The 21,605-nt window shown below is 37.4% G+C and overlaps 1 protein-coding gene across 2 annotated transcripts in view; it reads left to right on the forward strand.

The window, feature by feature from the left end:
• The window catches only part of TMTC2 (transmembrane O-mannosyltransferase targeting cadherins 2), a 416,958-nt gene that overhangs the window by 45,068 nt on the left and 350,285 nt on the right, over nucleotides 1-21,605 (forward strand). The window lies entirely within an intron of this gene.

The raw sequence follows: 21,605 nt of genomic DNA on the forward strand, positions 1-21,605 counted from the left end.
GATCAGGATTTCCTTGCTTCCTGGATAGTAGGAAAGGGACCACTACAAAGTCAAGGAGAAGAAACAGTCCAACACAATTAGATCGTATCTTTAGGTAAAATGAGGGAGGATCTGAGGTTTTTCTTCCTATCCTCTCTCCTTCAAGTGGTCATGCGAGTGGATGGGGTTGAAAGTGGGACATTGGGTAGAGGCGGAGTTGGGGTCCTTTGGTCTGCATACAGCCCTATGAATTCTCATCAGTTCCTAATGGCTCTGTTAATGTGATCAGGATGAGTGATTACTGAGATGCAAGTAGTTCTGTCTTTCTAATGAGGAGAACCTGGACTAATCCCTTTTTTTTTTTTTTTTTTTTTTGGATCCCAGTACTCTTCTTTCAATTTGTTTGTATTTCTTAGCGTTTATATTTCCCCTCCTGGGTCACATAAAATTGTGGGTTCACTGCGTACCTTATGGAGGCCATCATGAATGTAGTATGGCCAAAGATGATTGTCATTACTCCACATTTTGGGGGGGGATCCTTCTAAAACATATGCCTTCCCCACTGAATGTAGGACCACTGTACTTGACTTTCATGAGCCCTTCTGTCTTCTGCATCCTTATGATAAAAATCCTGCAAGATAGAACCATGCTTTCATTTATTTCTTTTTGGAAACTTCTATGTTGTATTATCTTTCTTCATGTCTTCAGCTTCATGGCTAAGCCTAAATGAGACAGGAGGATCTAATCAGAAGGTCTTTGAAAAATTTTGTGACACGTACGATATTTACATTACATGCTATTGCTGTATGGTAGATTGGAACAAAGGTAACTGGGTAGGATGCAAATGAAAAGAAGTAGGAATTTAGAAATGGCTGTCTTCTACAGAAGACAACTTTCTACTATATCCTCTACATTCTTCATTCCCTTTATCCAATTTATTTTCATTACCATCCCTTCATCATTGATACCCAGACCATCCGATCTCCTTGCCTCTAGTATTCACCTACTCTGGTGCATCGTGATTGCTTCATATGTAGACAGTTACCTTTCTATAACAATTTTGACTATAGCTACCCCTATTTGCTGTCTTTATTATGAAATTTCTCTTGTAGCTACAATAGTAGCCATGTGATTTTTGGCAGATGATTTATCTTCTGGGCTTTGGCTTACCTATTGGTAAAATAAGGATAATAATACCTGCTTCATACAATTATCGCTAGGATAATAAAAGAGCACCATGCCAGGCAAGGACTATCAGGCATTCAATGAATGGTAGTTTTTATTATTCCTTTTCTTAGTTTCCCAGCACAAGCCTTCCCTTTTAGCCAGGGTGTTGTCACTTTCCTAAATGTTTTACATTCACTTTTGATCTTGGTTCTCAAATTTGGCTTTTATGCTACAATTTTTTGTTGAGTACCCTTTCCCTCCACTTTGCCTGTTTAAGCCCTACCTATCCTTTAGGGTCCATTGCAAGTCTTATTTGTTTTATAGGTGCCTTTATGATAGCTTTATTTCCCATGAATCTGCCCTTTCTTTTAACATCCTTTACACCAATAGATAATACAATTCTCATAACACCTTACAAAACATGAAGCCCTAGGCACAATGCATTATAACTTACCTACTTCATGTATGGATTTTGTATTTTTTCTCATTGTTTCCCATTATTTTTCTGGTTTTTAAAATCATTTCCTTAGCTTCTTCCACTGGAGACTATGCTCTTGGAGAGAAAGTTTTGTTGTCTTTTTTGACCTGTTTTTATAAGTAAACAATCATGTGCCAAGTGCTTGGTAACCAGTTATTACAAAATATAAAACTTTGACTACTGTTGACTAATAATAACTATTAAATTATGTGCATTGGACTTCCATAACCTTTTAGTTATTGAATATCCATCCAATACCTCTCAAAAGTATTTATTGTTTGTGTCTTTGAAAGAAATACTAGTGACTATTTTGGTAAGCTTCTGAAATTTGAACTCTCATCAGAGAGTAGGAGTCAAGTACTATCTCAGTTTGAAGTGTTTTTGTTTGCAAATAACAGGAAACCTGTCTCTGGAGACTTTAAACAAATGAGAGTTTCTTTTTTTCAAATAATAAGAAGTTCTCAGGCTAGGAGTCTGTTGCTGCACAACATCACAGACTAGGGCCTTTCTTTTTCCTCCTCCATCTTGGACATACTGGCCTGGACCTTCACGCATGTCGCTTCATTCTTGCCTAGTGGCTGCTACTCTTGTAAGTGTCTGGTCCATCCATGTTCTGGGCAGAGAGAGTAGGGGAGGCAAAGCATAGGAAGGGCACATCTGCCAAGGCTTTAAAATAGTTTTTATTTATAGAAGCAACATAAAATTTTGCAGAACTCCCAATGGAAAACCTACTTACATCTCCTTGCATAGAAAAGTGCCACATGGTGACCCCTCTCTGCAAGTGGCTGGGAACAGGAGGTAGAGGAAGGTCGGGGCGGACACTGATAGTACCCCACACTAATAGTAAGCAACAGTTCAAATGGCTATTTACCCACCTGAGACTCAACTGTGAAAGTGCCCTCTACTGTATATCAGCAAAAAATCATGCTTCAGGCTAATGACACTAATAATTTAACTTTTCTGAAGGGGGAAGTTTATACTTATTTGAAGTGGATCCTGCTACTCATTGGCTTTTTTTGTTGTGAAAGACTGTATACAAAAAGATAGTATGGTTTCAGGTTTGGATTGAAGAAATACTCAGACTATAAATCTCGTTTTATTTCTGGAAGAAAAAAAAAAGTCACCAGTGAGCATCTTGAAAGCCACAACAGGGATTTATTTTGCCTTCTGTTCATGTGTACGCCCTTTAATTTTTTCATTCTTCAAGCAGAGTTCAGGCAACCCCAAATTAAAGCAGTTCATGGTGTGCGGCACGTGATGATTAAATCTTATCTGGCTGTTCTGGAGATAGACAGATAACAGTTGTCCTGGAAAACCTTTTGTAGTAGCTGAAAAGACAACTGTCACAAAGAATGCTGTAACTCCCCCGTGTTACAAGATAAAGTTAAATTAGATCAGCTGAGGTCCTTTGCAGGTAGTGATCCCTTTAATAGTATTTGAAATGTGTTGACTGAACAGAAATAGTGTCCTAAGTGAAGTTTCATTATCCATGGGAGCCTGTTGTAAATAGCACAGTGTTGTGATGTATGTTTAGTTAATTTCATGTTCTTTTGAAGCTGCTCTTCAGTAGCTTAAAATGCTTATTACCACTAAGCATTGTACATTAGCACACAAGAGCCTAGAGAAAACACCACTTACCCTTTTGGTAACGGACAAATAGATAATAGCGGAAGATGGAATTAATTATCTTTATGCAGATGTCACATCAGCCTGCAAAAGAATGGGATTATTTATGCTTCGGAAAAAAAATACCATTTTGTTTTTATGAAGATGCAGAACAGGCAAATAGCTGCTGAAGAATAAATTATTTGAATTGATATTAACTCAGTGGCTTATTCAGAGCATCTAGGAATATAGTACACATTTTTTAAGCCTCCCTTCTCCCTTTTAAATTCAAGAAGTAACTGCAAAATGCTGCAGCCTTCTGAATTAGGAACTGTGGCAGAATGATTGGTTTCTTTTGTCCTGCTCTTTACATGGGCAGTCTGTTTGCTTGTCGGCACTATTCAAGGTGCTGATCCTAAATTGTAATACTTATTGGCCCTGGCTGTAGAGAGAGCATTGTTTGCCTGTCTTACTGTGCTCCCGAAAGCATTATGGAATATATATAAGAATTCTTAAATAAGGGTTTTTCGTTTGTATTAGAAGTTTCTTCCAGTGATAAAGAAAGCTTTTGTAGCTGTTAGAAAAAGGTATGGGACGTGAGGGTTTTGAAATAACTAAGAACCATATGTGCATTTTTAAAGTTCTTTTTCCTCACTTGCTCAATTATTCAGCTGTTGATTTGGCTCTGACATTTTTGTGTGGAAACAACTAACATTATCAACATTTTATCCGTCTGTTTAATAAATGCTTTGAGGTAGGTGCATTGCATTTCTACCTCATCTTGAGTTCTAGGACTTAATTGATAGCATTTGGTGCTGTATGTGTTTTTGTCTAATGGGTAGTGTTTTGTTGAATTGAGCAGATACTAGGGGACACATAATTTTTCAGCACTTAGGTGTGTAATGGGGATAGAAAAATGACTATGGCGTCTAGCTTTCTGAAGGGGAGAGAGACACGCGCACGTGAACAGACACCACGTGTCATAGGCAGACTTCTAAAGATGGCTTCCCTGGGTTTTCATCTCCTGGCTATTCAATCAAACATGAATGAAGGTATTATAGTGAAGGGATTTTGTAGTTGTAATTGAAGCCCCAAATCAGTTGACCTTAAGATACGGAGATTATCCAGATGGGCCAGATCCTAAAAGTTGAGCCCTTTAAAAGCAGAGAATTTTCTTTGACAGTGGCAGAAAAGGAAATTAGAGAGCTTCAAAGCCTGGCAGGGACTCTCCGCACCTGACCATTGCTGGTTTGAAGATGGAAGGGACTACGTGAGAAGGATCGTGGAAGGTTCTAGAAACTGTAAGCAGCTCCTTGCTGACAGCCAGCAAGAACATGGTGACATCAATTTTACAGTAAGAAAATAGGATTATTCCAGCAACTTGAATGAGCACGGAAGTGGATTCTTGCCTAGAACCTCTAGGTAAGAGGGCAGTGCAGCCATCACCTTGATTTTGGTTTTGTGTCAGACTCTAAGCAGAGAACCTACCAGATTCATGCTGAACTTCTGACCTACAGAACTGTGAGCTAAACGTTGTCTTGTTGCAGGCCTGTACATTTGTGGTAATTTATTTTGTAACAATAGAAAACTAATACACAAATACAGATAGGGTGGTCACTCTATGCTAAGAGAGGTTAGAGACGGTTCATTAATACCAATTTAAGGACCTCCTTTCTTTCCCCCAGAAGGGGTCAGGATGACATTAACAGAATTTTAGATCACTATTTATGTCCTAATTGTATACTGACAAAATAGAAGTCCAGAAGGGTTAATATTTTTATCCACGGTTTTGGAACTACGTAGTGGAAGACAGAGCTGGGATAGGAGCTTGTACCCTGATTCAGGTTTCAGTGTTGTTTCCATGTATCTCACGGTGGTGCATAAGGAATTCTAGCTTTAAATAGGAAACAAAGTATAAAGCCAAAAAATGGCAGTTTCTCTGTGATAACGCCAAATATCAGGGAAGAAAGGAATAGAAAAGAAAAGTAATTTCAGGAAAGCATTATGATTTTTTATCTGAAGATTCCAAAGCATGGAGTGCAGTGTGGTATATGTTGCCATGACTGTTTTGATGCCAGTATAAAACCATGGCACGCTCAGTGGAGTGTTAGTCCATTCAGAGGTGACCTATGGCCGAGTTCTGTCAGTGATTCTACTGTTATTTGGAGTATTATTAAAATGGCTTTTTTTTTTTTAACTTTAGACATCTGGAATTTTCTTTTGAGCATCCGTAGTGATAGCAGCTATTTGACCCACTTTATTTTATTTTATTATTTTATTATTATTTTAATATTTTATTTTATTTTTAATTTATATCCAACTTAGCATATAGTGCAATAACGATTTCAGGAGTAGAATCCAGTGATTCATCCCCTACGTATAACACCCAGTGCTCATCCCAACAAGTGTGCTCCTTAATACCCATTGCCCATTTAGCCTATCCCCCAACCTATGACCCCTCCAGCAACCCTCAGTTTGCTTTAAGAGTCTCTTATATTTTGTCCCCCTCCCTGTTTTTATATTATTTTTGCTTCCCTTCCCTTATGTTCATCTGTTTTCTATCTTAAATTCCACAGATGAGTGAAGTCATATGATATTTGTCTTTCTCTGATTGGCTAATTTCACTTAGCATAATACACTCTAGTTCCATCCATGTAGTTGCAGATGGCAAGATTTCATTCTTTTTGATTGGCGAGTAATATTCCATTGTGTGTGTGTGTGTGTGTTGTTGATAGTGCTACTATAAACATTGGGGTGCATGTGCCCCTTTGAAACAGCACACCTGTATCCCTTGGATAAATACCTAGTAGTGCAATTGCTGGGTCATAGGGTAGTTCTATTTTTAATTTTTTGAAGAATCTCCATACTGTTTTCCAGAGTGGCTGCACCAGTTTGCATTCCCACCAGCAGTGCAAAAGAGATCCTCTTTCTCCACATCCTCACCAACATCTGTTGTTGCCTGAGTTGTTAATTTTACCCATTCTGACAGGTGTGAGGTAGTATCTTGTTGTGGCTTTGATTTGTATTTCCCTGATGATGAGTGATGTTGAGCATTTTTTCATGTGTCTATTAGCCATCTGGATGTCTTCTTTGGAAAAGTGTCTATTCAAGTCTTTTGCCCATTTTTCACTGGATTATTTATATTTTGGGTGTTGAGTTTGATAAGTTCTTTATAGATTTTGGATACTAACCCTTTATCTGATACATCATTTGCAAGTATCTTCTCCCATTTGGTTGATGCCTTTTAGTTTTTTTGATTGTTTCCTTCACTGTGCAGAAGCTTTTTTATCTTGATGCAGTCCCAATAGTTCATTGTTGCTTTTGTTTCCTTGCCTCCAGAGACAAGTTGAGTAAGAAGTTGCTGTGGCCAAGGTCAAAGAGGTTGTTGCTTGCTTTCTCCTCTACTGTTTTGACGGCTTCCTGTCTTATGTTTAGGTCTTTTATCCATTTTGTGTTTATTTTTGTGTATGGTTAAGAAAGTGGTCCAGGTTCATTCTTCTGCATGTCGCTGTCCAGTGTCCCCAACACCGTTTGCTGAAGAGACTGTCTTTTTTCCATTGGATATTCTTTCCTGCTTTGTCAAAGATTAGTTGGCCATTCGTTTGTGGGTCCATTACTAGGTTCTCTATTCTGTTCCATTGATCTGTGTTTCTGTTGTTGTGCCGGTACAATACTGACTTGATGATTACAGCTTGGTAGTAGAGACTGAAGTCCAGAATTGTGATGCCTCCGGCTTTGGTTTTCTTTTTCAGGATTGCTTTGGCTCTTTAGGGTCTTTTCTGGTTCCATACAAATTTTAAGATTGTTTTGGCTCTGTGAAGAATGCTGGTATTATTTTGATAGGGATTGCAAATTTTTTTTTTTGACATATAAACATGGCATAGTTTGTTCTTAAGCATACTTTTTTTTTTTTAAATGTTATTTTTAGTGGTAGTTAACTGATGTTATGAATAAGGGTAGCTTCTTGTTTTATTTGTACCCAAGAAATAGGATTACCCAGTGAATTCCACTCTTTGCTTATTTCATAGTAATTCTGTGTAGAGCCTCTGTAGTGTTGGCCTGGAGTGTGTTGGCTGCGGAGGAGGTGAAGTGAGAGGTTCTCTATTTTCATATCTTCTTTTCCTGCCCAGAGGTCTTGCGTTACCATGGAATCACTTTTGTTTTTCCTGAGTGTGCCAAACTCTTCTTCTTCCTTTTTTTAACAGAGAGATAGATGACTTACAACAATGTGTAAGTTTAAGGTATATGACATTGATTTATGTATTTATGTTGCAGTATGATTGTCACTGTAGCATTAGCTGACACCTCCATCATATCACATAATTGTCATTTCTTCTAGTGTTGGGGATAATTAAGACTGGTCAGACTCTTTCATCTTGGACTTGGCTTCAACTTTAGAAACTATCATTCGTTTGTGTTCACGTAGTGAGAAAACAAAATCCTTGTCCTTCTTGACTTACATTCTAGTAAGAGACAGACAAGCAACTTTTTTTTTTTTTTTTTTTTTTTTTTTTTAAAGCTTAGGACAGTCTACCTGCTTGGCTTCTCAGACATGAGACTAAAAATGTGGGTACAACTCTACCTTGTAGACTTGATGGTTTCTTTGCACAGCAGCTGAGCTCCTGAATTTGAGTCCCAGCCTCAGCACAAAGAACCCAGTATCTCCATTCCTTTTGGTCCCAGGTGGGCTCCATTTCTCTTGATCTCATTCAGCCAGACTTGCTGTGCCTCTTGGAGCAGATATAAGCAGAAGCTAGTCTAGTGCCTCAGGAAAGAAAGTTAAGATTGTGTTAACACATCGAAACTTTATTTAAAGCAGTTTTTAAAGATGGACAGGGGAATGAATAGTTCTCACAAACAAAACTATAATAAGCCAATTCAGATATTTGTGTGATAGCACAACGTGCACTTAGTTTTTTTCCCTTCCCTTCAATTGTATTTAGCTCAAATTATGAAGTGCTTTCTAAGTTTTATATCATTGAGCTCTAAAAGTGAAAACCATGTTATAAACAAAGAATGACTGATGTTCGGTACCTCCTATAATGCTGACCAGTCAGGTGGGCTAACGCTGGAAACCAGCATGCATGGTTGAGATGTAGGGGCGAGATGGGCTTTGATATCTTTTCCTCATTTTTGAGTGGTGACCCGAAACAGCATTGGGTTTACCATTTCCTGAAGGAGTTAAACTTTCTTGGCATTCTTCCCTCCGTTCTCCCCACCTACCACTACCAGTGAATAGGGATTGCATCAGAAATAGTCATAATATTAATTATCTTGTAATAATAGCTGATATATAGAGATTTTTTTAACATAAGGCTAAGTGCTTTGTAAGAATTAGCTCATTTATTTCATACAACAATCCTGTGAGATAATCATAGGTGTCCATCTTCAGTCCTGTGAGATAATAACAATAACTATTATCAATCCTGTGTCTTTGAGTGGATTCTTGTTTCCAACACCTCAGAAAGTGCTTCATAAATATTTTTTTTCTAGTTCCTCACCAGGGCCTCCTGAGGTATTACTCTACCAGCATGTAATCTGTTTGAGATCAGTGACTTTATTTATTTTCTTCTTCTGGATGAAATCCTAAGACAGCAGCTATTATAGCACTTGGTAGGTGCTTAGTAAATAGTTGATAATGAATGAACAAATTCCAAGTTTTCTGATGATGAGACTGTTAAACAAAAAGAAGTTAAATTTGCTCAAGGTCAAGTGGTGAAGTTGGAATTTTCACCAACGCAAGTGTGACATAAGAGCCTTTAATCTTTCTTTCTTTCTTTCTTTCTTTCTTTCTTTCTTTCTTTCATTTAAAGTTTTTATTTAAATTCTAGTTAGTTAACATACAGTGTAATATTAGTTTCAGGTGTAGAATTTAGTGATTTATCACTTAAATACAACACACAGTGCTCATCACAAGTGCCCTTCTTAGTTCCCATCACCCATTTAATCCACCCCCCTGCCCACCTCCCCTCCAGCAACCCTCAGTTTGTTCTCTATAGTAAGAGTCTGTTTTCTGGTTTGTCTATCTCTGCCTCCCAGTGTTCATTTGTCTTGTTTCTTAAATTCCACATATGAGTGAAATCATATGGTATTTGCCTTTCTCTGACTTATTTCACTTAGCATATAGTACACTCTAGCTCCATCCACATCATTGCAAATGGCAAGATTTCATTCTTTTTGATGGTTGTGTGATATTCAATTGTGTGTGTGTGTGTGTGTGTGTGTGTGTGTGTGTGTGTATACATACATGCCACATGGTCTTTATCCATTCATCAGTTGATGGACATACAGGCTCTCACCATAGTTTGGCTATTGTTGATAATGCTGCTATAAACATCGGGTGCCTGGACCCCTTTGGATCAGTATTTTTGTATCCTTTGGATAAATACCTAGTAGTGCAATTGCTGGGTCATTGGGGAGTTCTATTTTTAACTTTTTGAGGAACCTTCATATTTTTTTCCAGAATAGCTGTATCAGTTTGCATTCCCACCAACATTGTAAGAGGATTCCCCTCTCTCTGCATCCTCACCAGCATCTGATATTTCCTGTGTTAATTTTAACCATTCTGACAGGTGTGAGGTGATGTCTCATTGTAGTTTTGATTTGCATTCCCCTGATGATGAGTGATGTTGAGCATCTTTTCATATGTCTGCTAGCCACAGCCTGTAATTTCTATGTGTAAGCTATGAGAGTTATTTTTGTTGTTGTTGTTATCAATTTCTGTAGTAATGTTGAATTTAGAGGCTGAATGATATATACTTGTAGGTTTCTGAAATAATAGGTATAAAGTTATTTTGGAAACTGTTCACAAAGTTATTTTGAAACTATTGTAAATCATCTCTTAGTGGAAAAGCTGTAGGTTAGAGTGCCTAGTCTTGAAGAAATCATGCATAATGTGAGCATTGCTTGTTTATGGGAAAATATGAATGTACACAAATATATATGAATATATTCATATGAGTATATATGAATACATATGAATATATAAAATTCTGTGACACATTCCATCATATTTTTAGTTTTTTTAAAGAAGAAAAAGTTGAAAGTGTAATATTTAGCACATTTGCCAGTGTTTACTATTTTATAAACTATAATACATAATTAAAATATGGATTTCCAAAATGTATTGACACTAAGCTCGTACTGTCAATATTTTGTAATGCTTTTCTCTTTCCCTTTTATAAAAAAGTATCTGGAATTATGAACATGTATGTTGTATGGAGTCTGAACTGTGTTTTTGATACTTACACATTTAAGGCGTTTCTAGTGAAAGTTTTGTGTTAAAAGGGGTGAACAGAGTTTCAAGTTATTTCAAAAATGATTGCACCAATTTCCATTATATCCAGAACATTTTGAACATGTGCTTTGTTCCAACCAATGTTATTGGCTATTAGTTTTCAAAGTTACTGTAATTTTTATAGGAGAAAAAGGGCATTCCATTTTAACTTGAAGTCTGTAGTTTTGGTAAAGTTAAACATTTTACAAGTTGGTATTAACTAAATACACTCCCCCATAAGTTATCCATTCATTTATTGGCAGTTTTTTGTTTGTTTGCTTCTTTTTATTTAGCTCTCTAGTTGGTTACAGGAATCTCATGACTGGTATTATCCTGAGTTACTAATATGCAAGCTGTTTATACTCTGAAGAGCATAAAATTGGGAGCAGCTAGGCATTCTTTGGGTATAGTGGTTTAAAGAATTCATAAAGGCTAACCACTACATCCCGCAAATTTTGAATTGGGAATATATGACTACATAATACCAACATATACGTTAGTAGACATTAGACAACATCCAGAATGTAGAACTTTAAAGAAAATTAAATGCTACAATAGGATTTGGCTTTAAATAGTAGCAATGAACTTTATGCATAATAATCTAAGACTTTCGGGGGTAGTACTAACAATATATTGAGACACATCTTCTGTATCTCCTCTTTATTCCAACTCATGGCTATGCTGTGGTGGGGAGTAACTGGATCTGAAATCTCCCACATCGGGTGTCACTGTCTTGCTGTCATTAGCCACCAGGCTCCAGTCACCCAGATCAATTGTTCCTGCTGTCCTTGAGGGCTGCTTCACTGAGAGTTTCTCTCTTTGGGTCTTTTCATCATCTTTTTGAATGAATACTGTTCTCTTAAGCCAACAAAATAGAAGCATACACCTGTTGACCTTGTGGCTTTTCTTTTCCAGTAAAGAAGAATTCAGGCAGATACCGGATATAGAATTGGTCCTATCTGCTGCTTATCTGGTCTACTCATCACTCTTGCCCTCCTATACTCAGGAGCCAAATAACTCTTCATAGATTAACTGTGTAAAGTTTATTTAAAAACAACAACAACAACAAACGTACAGGGAGGAAATCATTTGTTGCTTCAGTTTTGATATTGTCATGCCAGTTTGCTCGCTGAAAACAAAATAGCTTTTTTTTTTTTAATTTTATGAAGGAAGTTTTGTAAAAACAAAAAGTTTGACCACATGTAAACATCCTTTCAATGATTTCTCATTTGTGGCTTTACTGTGTGGAGGACTGAAGTTTAAAATAAATACAATGTTATGATAATAAGGGTTTACAATGACTTTTTCAAATTGGCCAGTGTTTTATATATTAATTATGTGGCTTAATAATTTTGACTGGAGAAACCTGACTAGGAAAACAGTTATTCATTTCTGTTTGCCAAATTGAGAAGAATTCCTAAAAAAGAAAACTCCAAAAGCTCGTTCCTTTCAGAGAAGGTAAAAAACTTTACACATAACTTCTGAAATTTAGGTCTCTTTTGTGAAATAGCCAAAGGCATAATAAATTCTCTGGGAGACCCAATTGATTAATGTGTAAAGCTGCTTAAAATTTCAAAGATCTTCTAAAATGCATTTCTAGTTTTTTGATGCAAAAGTTAGTTGATTTCAAATGTCAGCCCATGTTGTATGGTGATGAAAGTGGTTGGCCCTGTTAGGAAAATACAGGTAAAAATAAATGGTACTGTGTTAATTGGAAGAGCTTGATGGAGTTAGAGCCATCATTGAGCAAATTCTCCAGAGTCTTAGTAGGTCATATTTTGCCATGTATTGGGATGTTCTGGGATCCTAGTTACATCTATCAAGGGACAAATGGAGATGTCACCAGAATCAGGAGATTGAGATTTATGCCTGGGAGTCCACCTCTTTTTCTAGAAGGTACCCCAAGGGAATGACATTTGCTCATACTTCCATTATTCTGCCTTTTGTTTATGAGAAATGAGTTGAGAGAAGATGGAGAAGTTAAGGCATTTCATAGTGAATAATAATCAAGAGTAATTACACTTTTAAATGCACTCTGTTATTAGTGACTTCTACAAACAAATATTCCATTATTGATTTTTCTCACTCAGTAGTTTAATTCACTGAGTTAGGAAAACAACAAAAGAACTCGGGATGTTCGGCTGTAAGAAGTAGATTGCTCTTAGCTAAAATAATAGACAGGCTCTGCTAATTTATTGGTCGAACAAAACTTTGTAAGTTAAATGCTTAGATTATACTTTTGTAAAAGTTTGTTTATCTTGAGAGAGAGAGAGGGTGAGCAAGCACAAGTGGGGGAGGGTCAGAGATAGAGGGAGACAGAATGCCAAGCAGGCTCTGTGCAATCAGTGCAGAGCCCAGCGAGGGGCTCGAACCCACGAACTGTGAAATCATGACCTGAGTCGAGATCAAGAGTTGGACACTTAACTAGCTGAGCCACCTAGGCACCCCTAGATCATGTTTTTAAAAAGTACTGCAGCAGAGTCAGTTCATGCAGTAGTGTTTCATTTTGAAATGTGGCCAAGCACTCCTGAATTTACATGGCCTGGAAATTGGGTTTTCTGATATAAATTTGATATAAAAATCCAGGTCAACTGCACTCATGTCTTTGTGAAAAGGAATGTTTGAGGATAGGTTAAATGAGCTACAGAAAGATTCCTAACAAAGGTGTCATGCAAGCCATAAGTATTTACCAAGTACTATTCTGTGAGCAGCTTTCACAGGTGAAAGCTTCCTTGAAATGGAGCCCACAGGGGCCACTGGGTGGCTCAGTCAGTTAAGCATCCGACTTCAGCTCAGGTCATGATCTCAAGGCTTGTGGGTTCGAGCCCCGCGTTGGGCTCTGTGCTGACAGCTCGGAGCCTGGAGCCTGCTTAGGATTCTGTGTCTCCTTCTCTCTCTGCCCCTCCCCTGCTCGTGCTCTGTCTCTCTCTCTCAAAAATAAATCAACATTAAAAAAAATTTGAAAACATTGAAATGGAGCCCACAGAGTTCATTGGTATACATACTATTGTATTTGGAGTGCCTGTCAACATTCCAACTTGGCCATCCCTTTGAGTGAAAAATTCTTCAGATTCATCAGTGTTGTAGGCAAATGGCATTTAACTTCTGATTGCTGGGAACCTTATTACAGAGAAGGCACTGGGCAGGTGAGCTGAACTGCTCAGTGTGTCTGTTTTCCCTTTGTTCTTTTAAGGTATTGAGCAGTAGTTGATTGTTGTAGGTGTCTTGTTGGTTGTGCTTCTCCAGTATCATCTCCCCTTTTCTTCTCCGTATAGTATCTGGAATTTCATTTGAGAAACCTTTTCTCCTGTATTCTCAGACTGTGTAGTTCAAAAGGGGCTGCTGTAATGGGCAATGGACCCATCTTCTGCCCACTCAGTAGAGGTCAAGTAACTGATACTGGTCAAATGAGACCAATTATTCAATATTTTGTTGGAATTATTGGAAAAGGAGACTAACCTCCCCCCCTCACTATCCCTTCACCGGAATTTCTTGGCTAGTAGTAAGCAAGATGGCCTGATGTTGGTGGGAGCTCTCATCATTCCTGAGACTGAAGCCAAGCTTGAACTGGAAATATAGAATCCTGACAGCCTAGTTTGAATACATCATCATTTATATGAGGCAATGAATTCTCCTTTTTTGTGTAATGCAGTTTGAGTTGGTTTCTGTCACTTGTAACTTTAACAGACCTGATTGACATACTGGTAATACTTTAATATTGGAAACACCTTCATCCTCAAAGCTAACTTTTGTGTGTGTACCATTGATTTTCTTGTCAGTTTAATTTTTCTTAAAAAATAGAGCATGTTTTTTTTTACCCAATAAAAATGTACATACTAAATGTAAAATGGTAAAATAGAGCAGAAAGACAGACTTTTACTTTTACGCTCATAAGCGACGTTAGGCAGCCCTTGTCTAGTTTGGGAGTCAAGGTTACAATAGCTCATAAAATGAGTTGCGGGAGCATGTGACATACACTTTAAATATCTTAGAATTTTATGGTTAATTATACCCCAATAGTGCTGAAATTCTTTAAAGAAATTAGTTGAGAGCATTTCCTGGTTTTTTAATTTTTTAATTCTGTGAAAGAATTTGTGTAAGATTAGAATTATCTGTCCTTTCAATGTATGGTGACGTTATCTATAGAATGATCTAGTCAAAGACTGTTACTTCCTTATATTTTCTTTGGGCTTGTTTTGTTTTTCTCATGTCTTAGGTTAGATGCTTCAGTAACTCTAGCCCCCTAGTACTGCTCCCATATATAATGGTTTACAGTTTTCCTGAGCAGGAACGTCAGGACTCTGAGGTATATGAAACACTTCCAAGGACAGATAAGTCCTTGATTAGCAGAATGGCCAGGTTATTTGAGTCAGTGTCAGAGAATTGAGAAGAAAGCATGCATTTTCTTTATAAAAGAGAAGGTTGGGTGTGCTTGGGAGTAATCATCCTGCCAGTAAAGCTGCATGAGGATTTCACCTCACTGATGTGGCTTCGTGGCTTTGGCAGGTATTACTGCTTCCAGATTTGGTCACAGCATGGGACAAAGGAATATACAGACCTCCTTCCTGCCTTTGAATAATTAGCGTCAGCATAGTATCCTGAACAGTGATAGGATATAAACAAAGTAAGCAGATAGAGAACCTGGAGAGATTTGGCTTTGGGGAATTATTTAGCAATAATCACCAGCTCTGTTGAATGTGGAGGCATTTGTGGATTTTGACAGCATTTTCCTTCGGCTCAGCAACATTTACCTTTTTTTCTTTTTCTTTTCTTTCTTTCTTTTTTTTTTTTTTTTTTTTTTTTTTTTTAAAGGAATCTACCACATAGTGGAACTGAGTGAGGGCCCTGCTGGTTGTATACACAGATGGGCAACTACCAATCCAAATATCACACAGCTACAGGAGCATTCACCCAAATGGCTCTAACTGAGCCCTTTGCCTCGAGGGCCTTTTTCTTTCTGTGAAGAAAATTCGAATCAGTGCACTAGTGGTGATTATAAAAATACTACTATTTTAAAAGGACTTTCAACTTCTCGTCTTTTGTAGTCCAGCTTCTTTTCCTAAAACAAAAGCCTGATTTCCAGAGATAAAATTTAGAAAATACATGACAAACCCTGAATACTCTCAATGTGGGCATGGTTTATGTATGTAGTCTTAACTGTGTTTATGTTCCTGTAAAGTTGAAGTGAATCCTATTTGCAGCATAGTTGAAGAACTTGCCGTTTACGTAATCCACTGGGACTCTATTAGGAAGCGAAGAAGAGCCTGTCCCACAAAACAAGTGATCTTTGGGACATGATTGGTGAAGTATTCCTTTATTATTTGTCATGATGTGCTGTGTTCATTTGGTTCTAAGTGGAAATAAATATTGCTTCATTTGTGTAATTGCTTTCTCTTGCAATTTGCTCATGAAGAAAGTCTCTTTAAAATATTAACATTTGATTAAATGAACTTGAATGTTTACCAAGTTGTTCATACAAATGGCCTTACCTTCTGTGTGGCAACCTCCAGTGGCCAGCTGCAAATTAATGTTCTCATCGGTCAGTTCATTGAAAAGCAATCTGAGGCTCTGTGTAGGTTAGGAAATGTACCTATTTTAGGAATCCAACTTGTACAGTGCTTATTATCACAATTCATGCAGTTATGAGGTTGCTCTCAAACACAAGAGAATATTTATTACTGATTTGTCCAATCAGTCCTTATTCATGTATCCCTCTCTGCTCAGTCCTACCTGCATCTCTACCCTTTGGCATCAGTTAGATAAGTCTTTGACTGTCTTCTGGAACACATCTCCAAATCACATACAAATGCAGTGCAAAAAACAGTCAAATTGGGCATATCGCAAAGGATGCAAGATTCCACGGAGTGAGTGCAAGTGGCTCAGTAAGATCTGAGTTAACACATAAACCTGTAGTCAAATTGCATTGGATCAGGCAATTATCACCATGATAATGACAAGAGAGGCCCTTCAAAAGAGTATGATTGAAATATCAAAGGATTAGGTGAGACTCTTAGAAAGATCAAAATTTTTGACATTTTGACAGACATGGGTTGTTTTTTTTTAAAGATATTACTGTAATGTGCTGGCTTGTATGATGCCATTATCACTTTAAAATACACATTTTACATTATTTTCTACCTACAAAAGAATATTTGTAAAATATAATTATGTAAGTGCTCTTAAATCCTGTATTTCTGCTTTCACTGGGAAAAAAACATTTAGAATTTTGTGTTTATTTTTCCACTGTTTTTTTTTAAAGTAGTTTCACCATGTATTTATCTATTTACATTTATCTGGTTTTGAACTTTCTTGACCTGCATAAAGATTTTTGTTCTTTACTTTACAAAAACTCAATATAATATTTAAAGGTTTCTTCTTGTGATATGTAGCTTGTCTTATTATTTATACTTCCGTATACTATTCTACAACAATACTGACATTTCCAAGATTTGATATAGATCCATGGAAATTCTTGCATATTGAGAGTGTGAGTGGAACTCGGTATAAAACTTTGAAAAAGAGTTTGGCATTAACTTATAAAGCTATTTATATAGTTTCCTTCCTAGGCATAGACCCTAGATCTAGAATGATAGCTTAGAATTATAAATTTTATAAAATTGTCTATGACACAGTTTTTTAAGTGTAGTATAGAAGGTCAGATGCATGAAAGTAAATTTACCAATCTGAAAGTAAAGACATAGAATAATTATTTTCCGTTCAAACAGCAACTTAAACTCAAAGCTTGTTATCCCTTAGAGTAAGAATAGGTTTGAACAATATGAAAGCCCTGTATCAGATATCAGAAAGTAATTTGGCTTATTTTAGTATTATTTGGTGTAAGTGTATGTCCAGTAGAGCATCCCATTTCTTAAATATTTAACATGAACTTGAAAATCACTATATCAGACATCACTCAAGGAGGCAGCGTGGCCAAAAGGGAAGAGTCCTGGATTGGGTGTCAAATACTGAGATCTATACAATTAGTGCTCTGCCTCTTGAATCTTGTCTGGTCTTGACCTCTGAGTATCAGTTTCATCACTGGTAAAATAGGATTGATGGTGTTAACTTTGCTTCCATGGCGGTATGTCAATTGAGTGAAATAGAAAATGGGAACCTTCTTTGCAAGTATAAAGTACAGTATAAGCTGAATGTTCACTTTTATTGTTACCATCACTGCTGTTTGGAAGAATCCTGCTTTAATAGACAAATCCAGATCATATCTTTTAAACATTTATATCAAGAGAATATGTCTCATGCCCTGGTGTATATTAAAATAGCCTTTTAAAAGAATGCCTTGGGGACACCTGGGTAGCTCAGTTGGTTAAATGTTAGTGGTGATGCAGAGGCTGCTTGGGATTCTTTCTCTCCCCCCACCCCCCGCCCCTCCCTGCTCTATCTTTCTGTCTCAAAAATAAACTTCAAAAAAAATAAAAAGAATGCCTTGAACCCTGCTGAATACCTCAACTTTTTATTTTGTTACATAAAATGACCAAGAACTGTTCTAAGAATTTAAAGTAACTTTTCCTCCTTCAAATGGCTTGACCAAAATTTATCATTAAAGAGAGATAAGATTCTAATTGTAAATTTTGAATACTTCTTTTGCTCTTTATGGAAAAATTCCGAAGAATGATATAAAAGCACTTTTAGGTGAAGAGGATAAACTGTAACATTGAGGTCTTGATCCTGTGTGGGTAGCTGTCTGACGTGATTACTGCGTAAGCACCAAATTCTAGCTCAAGTACTGACGAAATTCCAGTACTTGATAGATGTATGTTAAACTTTGTCAATAATTTGAAAACCTTGCTTTGTGAAAGCCTGGAAATGTAAAAAAGTTAAAAAAAAAGTAATGGGCAATTTTTCTAAGTTCTGGTAACAAATAGAAGCCATGCCCTTTTAGAGATGACAGCCTAAAGGCTAGTTTGTAAACTGTTAATAATTTGTAAATATCATCTCAGATTAATGCTTGGATGAATTAATGCCTGGAGGTTAGACACCTGGGAGTTGATGTATAAAGTGATTTGGATAAATGCGAGTCTCTTTAAACCTTTGGAATTCTTCTAAGCTAAATGCAAAAAAAAAATTATCTTAACAGACTTTGGGTACTTCGATAACCTAAGTTTTAGAGAAGTATATCTAAAATAACTATGTGATGAATAGTGATGCCACTGGATTATTTTTCTGTATTTTTTTTCCTTTCCTCGTTTTAATTTCTTCATTATTTAAGTCATACTATTTATTACTTTGTACAAAGTCAGGTCTCAGGATTAGGAAAGACAAATAACCAAGTAAATTTGGGAAGTAACTAATTTATTTGAAGAAAATAACTGGGTTGTTTCCTAATTCTTATTTTAAAATATGTAGTCAGCATTTCTGAGGAGCTCCCATTTAGTTGAATCTCTACAAGATATTGGTGGCATTATCTTAGCAAGATTTCTGATACAGTTATTTGGTCATTCCTTTCTAAATCAACCAGTTTAAAACAGGAACAACAACAACCCCCCCCCCAAAAAAAAAACCAAACAAGACAAAACCAAATGTGTACATATTCTCAGATTTTCACTTGATGACTATATTTTCTTAGCTTTAGGAGAATATTAAGTCATCTAGTAAACCTGTTCTTTCTGAGTGTTAGCTCGTACTTTGGCTAAGGTTTCTTTGGGGAGCCTTCAGTGGCAAACTGGGAGTTAGATGCTAAGCATTCACCTATAGAACGGGATCTCTTGGCTTGAGGATGCAGTAGAGTGATCAGTGAGGGGCATGGGTTTTGTCTCAAGCAGATGAGTTCAGTGTTTATCTTTTCCATTCAGCAGCAGTGTGATCTTAATCAGGTTTGCTAACTTCTCTGAGTCTCCATTTTCATACCTCTTACAGAATGGAACATATTTCGTTGTACTAAATGTTTTACAGAATAGAGTATATTGTCATCGTACTACATGTTAAAGAAAGGAGGTATTGATACAACATGCTTACCTTTCTGCCTGGCATGTCATGTTGCTCAGTAATGGTTAATGGTTTGTGGTTAAAATGAGGCATGAGCTTGATCAAGTAGGAAAAATTGCAGAGTGATGAGGGTTGGGATGAGTATAGTGTTGCTTGAAATGGAGATGGCTCAACAGGGAGACACATGCATTCCAGGCTGTGGCCTCAGAGATTCCAATAAGTATTAGCTTGAATTCCTGTCCCACATGGTGGAATTCTCTGTGACCTTACTGTCTTTAGGGATTCATAGAAAACTCACGTTTCCCTAGGCACTGCCAGTTCTAATTTCTGCTTTTGCCAAGTTCTGGATGAATCTCTGTTACACAGTGGATGTGCTTGTGATATCTCTCTTCCACTCCCTGGGACCCTGCTTGGCTAAAGTGGCCTCTTTATTTACCAGAGCCCCACTGATGTTAGTGCTGTGTACCCAGATATTAATGGAGGTTTGATGTAAGCCAGAGGTTTGCAGCACAATACAGCAACAATGTAAAACAGACCCTTAGAAATCTCAGCCTTAAAAATCCCTTCAGTTATTATTGCTCTGGGGAGTATTCATTGATTGCTTGTTTTTGTCTCTACTCAGGTACCAGCCTGCTGCCCCACTGCTGGGTATCTTTTCTCTCTTGTTTACCTCACTCTTCCTCATTCTCCCAAATGCTTATGTAGTTCTGCAAGAGCTGTTAAAGTGTCTTGTCCTGAAGCATCCTGATCTTTACCCCATACATATCGGGGTATGTAGCCTTACCTCCAACTTCTCTTCCTGACAGGAATGCTCTGGTCACTTAACTTCTTGTCCTCTGCTCTGTTCATCAAGGCATTATTTCCTTGGATAAGACTCGAGAGATTGAATGTAAGGGTGAAGAAAAGGGAATCAGTAAGGAGTCCAGGATTGCTAGACTGGGAAACTGGAAGAAGAGGATTGCCGGCAATGCAAATGCAATGATTGGTGAAGGAAATGGACCTGGTGATATAGTGGACATTATCTGAATATTCGAGAGCTCTTTGCCATGTTTGACATTTTCATAAGACTAGTTTTAGGATAATTATCTTTTTAAGAAGTAGGTTAAAAAAATGCAACCGTGGAAGGGAAGATAGCCACAAAACTTATTCCCTGTTAATTGTGGCTCCTCTAAGAAGGAGGAAGTGAAGTACAGGAACTAAGTTGAAACAATAAAACTAGTGATCAGTCACTGGGCAGATGTTTGTCCATTCTTCTGGGCTTAGAGAAGAATCCTCACAGGGGGAGGCACTGAATCAACATTATCTTTCTTTGGGGCATTTAGTTGATGGAAAACAGGAAATTGGGAGAGAGACAGTAACTCGGTTCATTGGGATTCTTCCCAGGAGTGGGAGAGTGTAGTCTTAGATAAGGGTATACGTTTGTTAGGAGGTTCCAGGAAGCCTATAGTGGATAGCATACAGCCCAAAGGCAGAAGGAGGTAGCCAGCTAAAATTGGAAGCATACTCAGCCTTGTGATGTTGGAAATAGGGAGAAGCCTGGAACATTTTTTCAGTATCAGCACTGAAAGCCCAAGCACAGAGAAACTTCTAAGACTTTATGATCCAAAGCAGCAAGAGGCTTTGAACTCTAAAGCTGTAACAGAGTTCTAGGCTAGCAGAGTCTGGGCCAGGACCTGAAGCTGGCTTAGCTTGGCTTACAGTGCCAGTATGCATGCTAAGTAAGTCTCACCCTAAAGCATCCTTGTGCAGTGAGAGCTGAGCAATGTGGATGCACATTGAGTTTTGTTTTTTTTTTTTTCAGTTTATTTATTTTGAGAGGGGGAGTGGTGGGAGGCACAGAGAGAAGGAGAGAGAGAATCCCAGGCAGGCTCCATGCTGTCATCACAGGACCCGACTTGGGGCTCTCACAAACTAAGCTGAAATCAGGAGTTGGATATGTAAGCAACTGAGCCACCCAGGCACTCCTTGAGTTCTTGAATATTTGTATTTTCAATTAAAGATCTCGTTGAGAATCCATTCCTCTTTTTGGGTGCTCTCTTTTAATAAATAGATTCTTTCTTTTGTTGTCTTCTTTTCATTTTTTTTGACAAATACTTTTTGACCCCAAATAATCTGACCAGGGTGATGAGATGGTGAGTATAATGACAGGGAACCTATTTT

The sequence above is a fragment of the Prionailurus viverrinus genome, chromosome B4 (assembly GCF_022837055.1).
Source record: "Prionailurus viverrinus isolate Anna chromosome B4, UM_Priviv_1.0, whole genome shotgun sequence".
In the NCBI taxonomy this organism is placed as follows: domain Eukaryota; kingdom Metazoa; phylum Chordata; class Mammalia; order Carnivora; family Felidae; genus Prionailurus; species Prionailurus viverrinus.